The following is a 13,207-nucleotide window of genomic DNA, read 5'->3' on the forward strand; positions in this document are numbered from 1 at the left end:
AGTTGAATTGGTTTTGAATCAATTCTGAATTAGTTTATAAATTGCTAAATTGCTGAATTTGCTGTATTGCTGAAACTTCTTGTGTTATACTATGAATTTTATTGTTGACTAGTTTATGAACTAATTAGAAATAACTATGAAAGTGGTTGAATTTGTTGAAGGTATAAATAAAGATAGCAGAGATATTAAAAAAAGAAGTCAAGAAGATTAGATTGGTTAGTTAGGATTGGTGTTCTAAAATTGGTTATTAGTCTACATAATAATTTTGCAGTACATGTATAAATAGCTATGAGTCATCAGGTTCTAAAGAGAGAGATATAAATCATTGATTTTGTATACACTTTTTTTCTTACACTAATAAAGAGGTATATTCAGATTACAATAGGTTACTGGTTTTCCTTCTATTTTCTTGAAGGGTTCTTTTTCTGTTATTTGTTCTTCAAGATATTGCATAGTTCTTTATTTAGTGTTGGCTTCTTGGCAGAATTGAAATGTTGAATTGGTTTTAAATTGCTGAATTAGTTGAATTAGTTTTGGATTGGTTTTGAATCAGTTCTGAATTAGTTTATGAATTGCTGAATTATTCCTTTAGATATAATTCATGAATTGTTACTCTTGTGTGTTAAATTAAGATACTATTGTAGTACTAACCAATTGAGACTTGATTATTGCTAAATTAAGATACCATTGTAGCTGACTAATTCAAATTTTAATATTAAGTCATTTAATATTTTATATTTTTTATTTACGTGGGACCGAGTCATCGGTTCAACCAGTGACCCTCCGGTTGAATTAATGAATCAGTAAACCAGTAGCCTTATCGGTTCAATCACCAGTTCGATTTTGACAACTACAAGGGATATGCGAAGCTATGATGGAACGAACCTGGAGTGGACTTGAAGTTAGATCTCAAAAAGTTAAAGTCAGACAAGGATGCCATTAGAATGGCTAGGGCTTTAGTAATGAATTTTGTGAAATATGGTGTAATGTTTGCTATTGATAGTTACAGAGAAGATAATGGGATTGAAAGCACATCAATTGATCTAGATTATGTCCCATATGAAGGTGAAAATAGTGGGCTGATAGAAGTAGATGTGGATACTAAGTCAGAGCCCTCTACCGAGGAGGATAGATTTGATGATAATGCGGATGATGGTGAACATGAGGATTACTTTAGGTTTGATGTAGAGGATGGTGCTGATGGTGGACAATCAAATGTATTTGATGGTTTCAACGGCCCGCTTAATCAAGAAGGGACTACAAAGAAGGTTGCTAAGGATAATCAAGCTTCTGGGGAGATGGATGAACAAGTTGGAGGCATTTCTGATGGTTATGAAACTGAAGATATTGATATTTATGAGGGAGATTTTGATGACATGATTAAGAAAAAAAGGTTTTCTAAGTATAATGAGGTAGAAATGTGTAGAGAGTATGAGTTTAAGGTGGGCTTGGAGTTCAAATTACTTTTCCAGTTTAAAGATGAAATTAAGGAGCATGCCTTATTGAATGGGAGAGATATCAAGTACAAGAAGAATGACAAGTTGAGGAGCAGAGTGATTTGTAAGGGACAAAAGGAAAGTGCAAATGGATGTGCTTTGCAAGGTAGGAGGATCTGACTATTTTCGGATAAAGACCTTGAACGGCAAGCATACCTATGGGAGGAATTATAGTGGTAGGCTTGCATCAAGCGACTGGATATAAAAAAAGATTGTCAACAACATTAGTTGTGGGGAAGAGATGCGATTGGCCACTGTTATTCAAACCATTCAGGATAAGTATATGGCAAACATTAGTATAAGAAAGGCTTATTGGGCAAGGAGAAAAGCAAGGAAAGAAGTGCATGGAAGGGCTATACTACAGTATGCCAAACTAAGGGATTATTGTGCAAAAATTTTAAGGACAAATCGGGGGTCCAAGCTGAGTATTATTGTGGATAGGCCATCTTTAACACACCAAGCAAAATTTATGAGGATGTACATGTGTCTCGATTCGGTGAAGCAAGGCTTCTTGGCTGGTTTGTAGGCCGATTATAGGAGTGGATGGATATCACTTGAAAGGGGACCATGGCCAACAGCTGCTAGTTGCAGTAGGGAGAGATCCTAATGACAACTATTTTTCAATTGCCGTTATGGCAGTGGAGGCAGAAATAAAGGACAGTTGGGGATGGTTCCTTGATTTATTGATGGATGATATTGTGAATCAAGAAAATACGTTTTTATGTCGGATCAACAAAAAGTAAGAGTTATATGACATCTAATTCTAACTATTTTATTCTAGTTGCATACTTTTTGTTGATTAGATGATAGTTATAAAACTATTGTTTTTGTTGCTACAAGGATTGATGCAAGTTTTTCTTGAGATGTTACCTTTTGTTGAATATAGATTATGTTTAAGACATTTGTATGCTAACTGTAAGAAGGCATATGGAGGAGGGACAATTTTGAGGGATTTAATCCTCTCTATTGCTAAAGCTATCTATGTGAAAGAGTGAGAGAGAAGAATGAATCTGCTGAAGGAAAAAAAACACAAAGAATGCTATGATAAACTGATGGGATTGGACCAAAAGTTATGGACAAAGAGACATTTCACTTTTATGGCAAAGAGTGATATGTTAATGAATAACATATCATAGGCTTTTAATGGTAGGATTCTTGAGGCAAAAGACAAACCCATTTTGACTGTTTAAATGGATCAGATACTACTGGATGTCAAGATTTACAGAGAAAAAGAAGAAGACTGAGAAGTATGAAGGATCGATTCTGCCCAAACCAAAGAAAATGTTGGATGTTATTGCAACTAGAGCTATGGAATGGCAAGCTAGATGAGGCAGGTGAGATGAAATTTGAAGTTCATCACAAAAATAAGATGATTATGGAGAGGTTTGTGGTGAATCTGCTAGTTAGAACTTGTAACTATAGATTTTGGAGCTTGAGTAGTATGCCATGCCCACATGCATGCAGCACCATCTTGGAAAAAGGAGATAACCCTGAAGAGTATCGCAACAACTACTATAACCCAGCAGCATACCTTGCAACATATGGAAAGCCAATTGCTCCAATTAATGGAGAAAATATGTGGCCCAAAGTCAACTGTGATACTATTATACCTCAAATATTCAGGGTTAAACTTGGTTGACCAAGAATGGTGAGGATTAGAGAACTTGATAAAAATAGATCTCAAACCAAATATAGAAAGACGGGTACCTCTGTGACTTGTAGCAAATGTGGCCAATATGGACACACTAGGAGACAGTGTCTAAATCCTATTGTGACAAATACTTTTAATTTTTGTTGTTTCATAATAGATGATTGCAACTGTTGTTTTATGAAATGTTGTTTAGTTTTAGTTGATATTGCATCATCTCCTGAACCAACTACTGTTGCTGCTGGATCTGGTGCTATAAATGGCTCACCTGCTGCTGAATCTGGTGCACCTACTATTAGAGCTGTTGCAAGTGGGAGAGGCATAGGAAGGGGTAAGGGACCGGATAGAGGAAGAGCAACACCACCACACCAGCCAACTCGCCCAAATCCTCTTCCATCCAATCCAATTGAAACTAACATTACTCCTTCAACTACACCAAATCTCTTTTCTGCACAACCAACAACTTCTCATGCTCTCCTTCATACATCAGCAACTCAACCAACTCCTTTCATTGGACCACTCATTCAACCAACTCCACCAGTAACACAGCCTTTGCCTAAGACTAAGATTTTTGGGGGGAGAAGAAGTGAAAAAATGAAGATGAAAGCAAGAAAGGCAACAATCAAATCTGTTGAACACATAGATCTCACAAATGATTGAAGCATTTAGGGTTATGTAGGTTTATATACTGTGAATTTATGTATAATCTTTTGTGTATTTTATTCTAGTATGGAAGTATTTTGGTGTTGAAAAGATCACTTTTTATGTTTATGTTGCTTTGTGGTGGACCACTTTTAATGATACATTTTAGGTGGAGCATTTATTTTGTGACTATATAAGTTAGACTACTTATCTTTTGTAAGGTTTGGAACATATTAAGGGCCACTTTGATGCATTATATTATTCTAAGCATGAATTTCTTGTATTAGTTATTTTCATTGTACATATTGTTATTAAAGATCACAACATTGTATTAATAGTAGGAAACAAAAAACACACTTCGTTTCATTCAATTTAAACAACATAAAATACACTTTTTATAATTGCACTCTATTTAAAACCAACAGTGATCATTTCATTAATAAACATTTTCATAAAGTACTGCAACTATTAAGATTGCAAAGAAAAGGAAAATCATCATTTGCATCTTGGTCTGTTTCTTCATATTTTCTTTAAATCTTCGAAATTATTCTTGGACCGAATTTAACTCAATGTAGATTCTTTCTACACAAGCATCCACTTCTCCAATCTCCACATTTAACCTCTCTGTGTCAACACTTAGTTTATCTATCATTCTTTTTTGTGCATTAGCATCCCTTATTTCACCCTCTATCTCACCAAAATGATGTTGTGAAGCCAACAAACAAATATCGCCAACCTTTCTTTCTTCATCAACCCACTCAAAAAATTTGCATCTCCTACTTGGACAAGAAATGAATCTTCTATTTAGATCTTTGGGTGTACCAGAACTTCTGAGAATCAGAGTGTCTCCACAGAAGTAACGAATTTTCCTCTCCTTGTGCTTCAACCACTCACTTTTCATATCATCCTCATTGTTAGAGAATCATTAGAATAAATTTAGATAAATTAGTATCGTCTATATTTATATAGTATATCTGTACATTAATTGTAGGATTCTATGTCTTTATTACTTTGATTCATCTAACACCTATAAATACGCCTTGTATATTGTACCTTTCATCACAACTCAATAATACACTTTTCAGATTACTCTCTCAGTCTCTTGTTTCTAACATGGTATCAAGAGCTTAGTTCTTTTTTTTTCAATGAATATTAGTTCATAACCCCATTGTTTTTTCCTTTCCGACAGTGTTCTTTGGCCTCTTTTTTCGTTCTCTTTTCGACGCTTTGGTTCGTCACCCCGTAACCATCTTGTTCGTCTTGTCGCCGTGATTCCAACGCAACCAGAACCACCGCCATCCGCCGCCAGACGCGCCTCCATTGTTTCTCCTTCAGAAGGTTCAGCGGCCGTTGGATCTCGGCTCCAATCGGACGATCCTCGCGCTGCCACGTGTCGCAACGAAGCTATCCTTGTCCGACCCGCGCACACCCGCTCTGACCCGCGCACGCCCGGCCCGACCCGCCTTTGACCCGTGCTTCCACCTGGCTGCCAGCGTGTCTCTCTCCCTCCTCTCAGGTGCCGCCACGTGTCATTGTCTCGTTGACGTGGCGGACAAGTGGGACCCTCCCTAAGATTTTTTGGTGAGCTGTTTTCGATTCCGCGCTCTATTTTCTCGTTTTCTGCCCCGAATTTGTAGTTTTCTTCTTCCCTTTGCTATTTCTTCTATTACTATGGAAAAATCAGATGTCTTTCAGCCTATCCCTGTTATCCTTAATGGCTCCAACTATGCACATTGGGTTGAAGCTATGCGAGGATTTCTTAAAGGGCGAAAATTATGGCGATATGTGACTGGTGATATTGCCTGTCCTGTTAAGCCAACTGTGACTGACAAATCCAAAGATGGTGCCTCCAAATCCAAGGAGGATGCTGAGAAGGAGAAGGACTATGCAGAGAAATTGGAGGATTGGGATAGTAAAAATCATCAGATTATCACTTGGTTCCGCAACACTTCTACTCCTGGCATTCATTTACAGTTTGGGTGTTTTGAAACTGCTAAAGAGGTATGGGATCATTTGGCAAAACGTTACACTATTTCTGATCTCTCTTATCAGTACCAACTGCTTAAGGAACTTCATAGCCTTAAGCAAGAACGTGGCCAAGCAGTTTTTTATTTTCTTGCTCAGATGGAGATTATTTGAGATCAGTTGACCTCTTGTGAGCCTGTTCTTAAAGATCCCACTGATGCTAAGGCATATGAGGATTATCGAAACCGGACACGTCTCATCCAATTTTTGATGGCACTTACTGATGACTATGAGCCGGTCAGGGCTTCACTTCTTCATCAGAATCCCTTGCCTAGTCTTGAAGATGCTCTTCCTTGTCTCAAGTCTGAAGAAACGCGCTTGGGATTGCTTCGTTCTAGAAGTGAAACTGTCTTTGCTGCCACCGAAAGAAAGGATAAAATCTGTTGCAACTGTAACCGGCCTGGACATTCCTTCTCTGACTGTCCTTCTATTGAATGCCGTACGTGCAAACAAAAAGGCCACATTGGCTCAAACTTCCCGAAACTATTCTGCCATTATTGTAAGCTCTCGGGTCATTTGATTGCTACCTGTCCTACTCGACCACCACGTTCAGATAAGAACAAGTATCAACCTCATCCCAACAACTCTCCGCATGTGTCTGCCTCTACTGTTGCTATTGCTACTGAGTCTACCTCTTCCACATCTCCCAACACACCTTCGGTATCTCCATCAGATATTGAAAACCTTCTTAAGCAACTTCTCTCTTTTTCTAGTAATACCCCCGCTACTCTTTCCACCCCTCCAGGTAACTCTAAATAGTATTTTGACTCTAGTTGTTTCAATCATATGTCTTCTCTGCGTCATCTTTTTTCGTCGTTGTCTCCCACTACAAATGCACCTTCTGTCATCACTGCTAATGGTTCCCTCTTGCATGCAACACATCACGGGATTATTTCTCAGTCCAATATTCATCTCTCTGATGCTTATTTTATTCCAAAATTGAATTTTAATCTTATCTCTGTCGGTCAGCTTGTTGAACTCGGGTTTGATGTCATTTTTTCTATTTCTGGTTGTCGTGTGCAGGATTGTCGGACGGGAAAGATCATCAGGACTGGCTATAAGGTCGGACGCTTATTTGAGCTCGAGAACCTTCATGTTCCCTCTATAAATCTCTGTGCTGCTTCCTCTCCATCTACTCTTCACTTGTGGCACCGTCGTCTTGCCCATAGCTCCTTAGGAAAATTGCGTCCTCTTATATCTACAGGTGTTTTAGGTCATGTTCAAAATGAGTCTTTAGATTGCATTTCTTGTCGCACTGCAAAACAACCTGCCTTATCCTTTAATAATAATTCCTCTATTGCATGTTCTCCTTTTGATCTTATTCATTCTGATGTTTGGGGCCCTGCTCCCACCGCTTCTATGGGAGGGGCTCGATATTTTGTCGTCTTTATTGATGATCATTCACGTTTTACTTCGGTTTATTTGATGACTAATCATTGTGAGTTGCCTCAGATTTACTTTAACTTTGCTACTATGGTTCGAACTCAGTTTTCAAAGGTCATTAAAATTTTCAGACGTGATAATACTATGGAATATCGTGACTCCAAACTTTTAAATTTCCTCGCTGAACATGGTACTTTGTCCGAGTTTTCTTGTCCTGGTACCTCTCAACAAAATGGCAGAGCTGAGCGTAAACACCGTCATATTTTTGACTCTGTCTGTGCGATGCTTATTTCCTCTTCCTGTCCTGAGTGTGCTTGGGGTGAAGCTGTTCTCACTGCTGTTCATGCTATCAATAGACTCCCTTCTTCTGTTCTTGGTAACACTACCCCCTTTGAGCGTCTTTATCGTACTTCTCCCGATTACAGTTCCCTCCGTGTTTTTGGTTGTGTCTGCTTTGTCCTTCTTCAGCCTCATGAACATAATAAGCTTGAACCTCGGGCTCACATGTGTTGTTTTCTTGGTTATGCTTCTGAACATAAGGGTTATCGTTGTTGAGATCCTATCTCTCGCCGTATTTGTATATCTCGTCATGTTGTCTTCCGGGAGCATCACATGTTCTCTAGTATTTCCTCTTTTGAGTCCATTCCTTCTACTCCGTCACCGTTTTTTACTAACCCAAATGTTGATCTCTTTCCTAGTGATGATACTACAGGGTCTATCCCAAGGCCACCCCTCGAGGCTCTTGCCCCTCCGCCTTCCCCATCTCCCGCTGATTCCAGTCCGGACGGCGATCCCGCTCCTACCGTCATACCTCCTCCTCCCACTCGTTCTTCTCGGGTAAGGAATCCACCTCCTCATCTTCTTGATTATCATTGCTTTTCTACTCTTCTTAATCAACATGAACCTAAGTCATTCAGAGAAGCCTCCACAAATCCAAATTGGCAAAAAGCAATGTAGGAAGAAATATAGGCACTTAAAAAAGCACATACTTGGGAGTTGGTTGATCCTCCTTCTGATCAGGAAGTTGTGGGCAGTAGATGGGTATACAAGATCAAGACTCGCTCTGATGGCTCTATTGACCGTTATAAGCAATGTTCTGAAAATTGGACCGGACCGGCTGGTTCAACCGAATTAACCAGAAACCGGTCACTAAGCCGGTTCGGTCGCCCTCTAAAACCGTTCTGCAAAAAATCGGTAAAAAAACCAGTTGAACCAGTGGTTAACCGGTGAACCGGCCGAACCGGCTAGGTTTTTATCAGTACCAGTTTTTTACTATAGATTCAAAACGGTGTCGTTTTGACGCAAAAAAAAAATCTAAACAAGCCCAACCCGCTTACCCGCAAAACTGACCCAGTAACCCAATTACCCAACCCTTTATACAAACTGTGACACCTCAGTTCTCTCACATACCTGTTATCAGCCACACCCCACAACCTTAATTTCACTTCCAAGTCCTATTTTCATCAATTCATCCAAATCCAACGAAGGCCATCGTCCCTCCCAGTCTACCACAATCGACACCACATCAGAGCTGCTATCACCGGGCAGAAGGACATCAAACGGGCGACGGCGTCGGCATCGTTTGGTCGTCTCGGAATCTGAACTCCGAAGCTTCCATGGTCGGCGTTGTCTACTCGTCTGGTAAGCTTCTCTGTCAATGCTGTTGTGGATCTGTTCTACCGCCATGACCTAGACGCCGACTTTGCTCTCTGTTGCGGTGAGTTGTGCTGGTTTTTCAACTATTTTTTTTATTTTGTTAATGAACTATATGAATTGATGCAGAGTTCTTTATTTGGTTAATGATATGGATTGATGTAGAGTTCTGTATGTAATGGCTACTATATGTAATTCAATTTTGGATTATTTATTTAATTAATTATTTGGTTAATTATATGTAATGGCTGCTGTACTGATTTTTCAATTTTAGATTTTGAATTTTGAATGCTCAATAGAATTTTAATATAATTTTAGATTCTGAACGGCTGTAATTCTCAATTTTACTGTAATTACGGTAATGGCAGAGATTTTATTGATATGTGTAAGTACTGTTTGTTATATAACTACAATTGGAAATAAATAAATTTTATTATTATTTTTTATTTCTTTGCTTAATCAAATTTTGGAAGTCTTTGGTTAGGTTGGAAAGGGGCTAATATTGTTGTTGGCTCATGATAATTTGGTGATCCAACATAAATTCCTTTCTGAATTTGAGTTTCTGATACTTTATTTATTTATTTTTTAATTCTTACTGCCTCTCTTGATTAAAAGAAACGACAAGAAACGATGATTGTGATAATATTTGACACAATTCTATTAGAGACAGGGACATCCTCAGTTTAATGGTTCTCCCTCCTTATGATTGCTGCATATGGAAGCTGTAACTGGCAATGTATACTTCAATGAATCTAAGATTAAGATGAGCTTATGAATAAGACCAAGGAACAAATGTTTGGTCAACTCAGTTTATTGTTGTTATATATTGAATTTTTTATTAATTTTATTCTATATTTAACTAAACCGGTTCAACTACGGTTCGATTCCGATTGAACCATTGAACCTTTGAACCAGTCACTTGACCGGTTCAATGATCGGTCCGGTTCTCACAACCTTGGTTATAAGGCACGCTTGGTTGCTCAAGGTTGCACGCAAGAGTATGGTATTGATTATGAAGAGACTTTTGCTCCTGTCGCTCGCCTTACATCTGTTAGAACTCTCCTTGCCATTGTTGCGGTTAAAAAATGGTCTCTCAGTCAGATGGATGTGAAAAATGCATTTCTTAATGGGGACTTGAAAAAGAAAGTCTATATGAAACCACCTCCGGGATATCCTTGTCCTTCTCGTAAGGTTTGTCTCCTTCTCGTGAATGGTTCGACAAGTTCAGCACTACCATATGCAGTCTTGGTTTTACTTCTAGTCCTCATGAGAATGCCCTCTTCATTCGTAAAAGCGAACGTGGAGTTGTCCTTCTACTTTTGTATGTTGATGACATGATCATTACTGGAGATGATGTTGATGGTATCTCTGATCTCAAGGCCTCATTTCACCGTACCTTTGAGATGAAAGATCTTGGTTCTCTCAGCTATTTTCTTGGTCTCGAGGTCATCTCCATAGATGATGGCATCTATCTCTCTCAGGCTTGGTTCTCTTGGTTCTCTCAGCTATTTTCTTGGTCTCGAGGTCATCTCCATAGATGATGGCATCTATCTCTCTCAGGCTAAGTATGCTTCATATCTTCTTGCTCGCGCTGGGATTACAGATAGTCGCACTGAGTCTACTCCTATTGAGCCTAATGTTCGATTTATCCCTATGGATGGCACTGTTTTGGATAATCCGACTCTCTATCGACAGTTAGTTGGCGGTCTCGTCTATTTGACTGTCACCCGACCAGACATTGCCTATCCAGTACATGTCCTCAGCCAGTTCTTGTCTGCTCCTCGTACTACTCACTATGCGGCAGTTCTTCGCATTCTTCGCTACGTCAAAGGCACTCTATTTCATGGCCTTTATTTTTCTGCCCATTCCTCTTTGATCCTTCAGGCATACTCCGATGCTGATTGGGCTGGTGATCCCACTGATCGTCGTTCTACTACTGGTTACTATTTGTTCCTTGGCGACGCTCTCATTTCTTGGCGTGCTAAGAAGTAAATGTTCACTTCTCGCTCAAGCACAGAAGCTGAATACCGTGCCTTTGCTGACACCACTGCTGAGGTTATCTCGATTCGTTGGCTTCTCAAAGATCTGGGTGCTCCTCAGTCGTCCCCTACTGATGTTTTTTGTGATAACCGCAGTGCTATTCAGATTGCCCATAATGATGTGTTTCATGAACGCAATAAACACATTGAGATTGATTGTCATTTTATTCGGCAACGTATTCTTATTGATGCTGTTCGTCTCCTTACTGTTGGAACACTGGATCAGACTGCTGATATCTTCACGAAAGCTCATCACCCGACTCGTTTCCGGACTTTGTTATCCAAACTCAAGTTGGTCTCCTTAGCTCCCACTTGAGTTTGAGGGGGGGGGGATGTTAGAGAATCATGTTAGAGAATCATTAGAATCAATTTAGATCAATTAGTATCGTCTATATTTATATAGTATATCTATACATTAATTGTAGGACTCTATGTCTTTATTACTTTAATTCATTTAGCACCTATAAATACGCCTTGTATATTGTACTTTTCATCACAACTCAATAATACACTTTTTAGATTACTCTCTCAGTCTCTTGTTTCTAACACTCATTGTCAATCTACTCAAAGAATCTGTATCTTAGCACTCTTCCACAAGCTACATACCTATTTTTATGACTTGACACTTTTAAAGAAGACAGAACAACTACCTTCTCAAAATAACACAAATATCTTCTCTTGTTGAGATTTCTTGAACTTGAAATTTTCGATGAGAGTTGGGTGCAATCCATGCAAAATGAGATAATTTCAAAAACAAATAAGAGGAAAAAGAGAAGAGAAAAAAGGTGAATAGAATGGAATTCAGGAGATTATAACGATTATGTAGGGTTATAGACATGGATATTTTGGTCAATTAAACACATGTAAATGTTTTATTTAATGTTGTGAATATGGACCAAATTAAAAAAATATATATATTGACATAGAGACTTAATTAAAAAAAAAGTATAAATACTTAATTAAAAATTTGATAAAATTATAAAAATTAATAGAATAATTAAAATTTATTTTTATATTATTAAAATTTAAAATTTAATATTTAAAATAAAAAAATTAATAAAATATAATAAATTTTATTAATTATATAACATTTTTTTTCCTTGCAATATACTATACATATAGCAACATGCAGCCGGAATGGTGACGATTGACAACGATTGACGATTAACGAACGCCGATTAACAAATTGTTTTTTAACTTAAATAATTGCGATTTGCCAACCAACGATGTCGTGTCGTATACGATGCAACCAGATGATGATGCATTCGCATTCGCATTCGCATTCGCATTCGGATTCATGGTCGATTAATTAGTTCAATGTTATTTTCATCACTCCAAAAGTCCAAGCCAGACAAATAATAGAGCCAAAAGTATTCATCGAAGTCGTTAGTTTATAACATGAACACGCATGGGCGGCTTCGACATGCCACATTTCATGACATCAACCCACAGAATTTAACAAAGTTTACTCTCTTATTTTATTCATGTCTATTTTTCCGACAATAACTAAATTACTAGCATTTGTATAAAAACTTAATATTTTTATGAATTCCACGTTGGTTAATGTTGACATTTGGCAAATTTGATATTCTTCCTCTGAAATGCTACGAGACCCTCTTATAATACTTTTCTTTTATATTTATCTTGAAATATATGTTCGAAAACGGAGTAACCGAAACAGAAATACGAGATTTACACCATTGACATAAAAAAATACTATTTATTTTATTAAAAAAATTAAAATACAACAAAATTATATAAATATGCGTAACTATTTTATACTAATTAAATCTCTAACCAGATACAAAATAATAATTTATAATATTCTATCTAAAATTAAGTCTCAATTACATCTAAAATATCAAACTAAATAATGTAAACATTTAATCTAATATAAATACAAAAAGATGATACTTAAAAAAAAATTCTCTAATTAAAGGAATGACTAATGACTTGTGATATATAAAACAAATATAAAAACACAATCCTCAAAAAAATTTTACAATTTTCTCTCAATACTCACTACATTATTGTTGCTTTTATCGTACTAAACTAAACTAATCAAATCACCTATTTATACTAATTATACGTGGATATATAAGCTTATCAACTTATAGAAAGGTCAAAATGAACTAAATTTATTGGACCAATAAAGTACTTAAGAGTATTTACTTCACAAACAATATTTGTTGTCATTTTCAATAAAATGCTTTTAGAGTATATTTTTAATATTTTAAAAAAATAAACTAATTAAAATTAAAATTTATATTAAAATTGATAAATAAAATAAAATTAATCTCATTTTAAAAAAAAAGTATCAT

The sequence above is a fragment of the Arachis ipaensis genome, chromosome B06 (assembly GCF_000816755.2).
Source record: "Arachis ipaensis cultivar K30076 chromosome B06, Araip1.1, whole genome shotgun sequence".
In the NCBI taxonomy this organism is placed as follows: Eukaryota; Viridiplantae; Streptophyta; class Magnoliopsida; order Fabales; family Fabaceae; genus Arachis; species Arachis ipaensis.